Raw genomic sequence first — 1,084 nt, forward strand, 5'->3', positions numbered from 1 at the left:
AGCGCAGGAGAGGAAGACCCTCTATGAGATGGATTGATTCGGTGACTGGGGTAATCGGAATGGGTGTGTCAGAGGCAGTGCGGTTGGCGCAGGACAGAGCAGGGTTTAGGGCTGTTGTGCATAGGGTCGCTATGAGTTGCAAACGACTCGACGGCACATAACAACAACAACAATATTTATCCTTATGTGACTGAATTAGTTCACTCAGCATAATGTTCTCCAGTCCCTCCCAAGTTCGGTAATAATTTACAAAGTTATTGCTCCTGCGTGCTGCATAGTATTCCATTGTGTGAATGTATCATAATTTCTCAATCCCTTTGTGGTTGAACATTTGGACTGTTTCCATGTTCTTGCAATGGTGAATAATGCTGCTATGAACACTGGTGTCTTGAGAATATGAGAACTAAGGCACAATGAGATTTGTACATCATTGTTCTTTAGTGCTCTGGAAAGGTCCTTGACAGCAGATTTTCCCAATGAAACTTGTATTTTGATTTCTTGACTGGTGGTAAAAAGGATATTGATTGTGGATCCAAGCAAGATCAAGTCATTGAAAACTTTAATCTTTTCTCCAACTATCACAATGCTACCTATTGGCCAACTAGTCAAACATTCACACCAGCAACTAAAGACAAAGATGAGAAAGTTGTGGATTTCCACCAATTTTTGTAGTCTGAAATCAACTGAACATGCAATCAAGATTCATTAACAATTATTGGTGACTGGAATGCAGTAGTTGGGAACAAGGAAAAAGGATTAGTAGTTAGAAAACTTGGAGTCCAACATGAGGCAAGAGATGGAATGATTGAATTTAGTACAATCAATGATTTATTCATTGCAAAGTATTTAGGAAGCAGAAAGCCCACTGTAGCCATCAAGGACTTCAGTCAGTACTAAGTACTTGTTAGTAAGAGAGAAATTTTTTTCGGTTTTTTTTTTTATTATTAATTGTAATGAAAGTTTACAGAGACTTAGGGTTTCCAGTCATTCATTGTTACACTTTTCTCCTGGCCCACCCTTCCCACTCAATTCACTCTTCTCCTTGAAAAGAAAAAGAAAAACTCTTTCATTGTTATGCAATCCC

This window comes from Elephantulus edwardii, unplaced genomic scaffold (genome assembly GCF_000299155.1).
Source record: "Elephantulus edwardii isolate Elephantulus edwardi_28Jun2011 unplaced genomic scaffold, EleEdw1.0 scaffold00135, whole genome shotgun sequence".
Taxonomy (NCBI): Eukaryota; Metazoa; Chordata; class Mammalia; order Macroscelidea; family Macroscelididae; genus Elephantulus; species Elephantulus edwardii.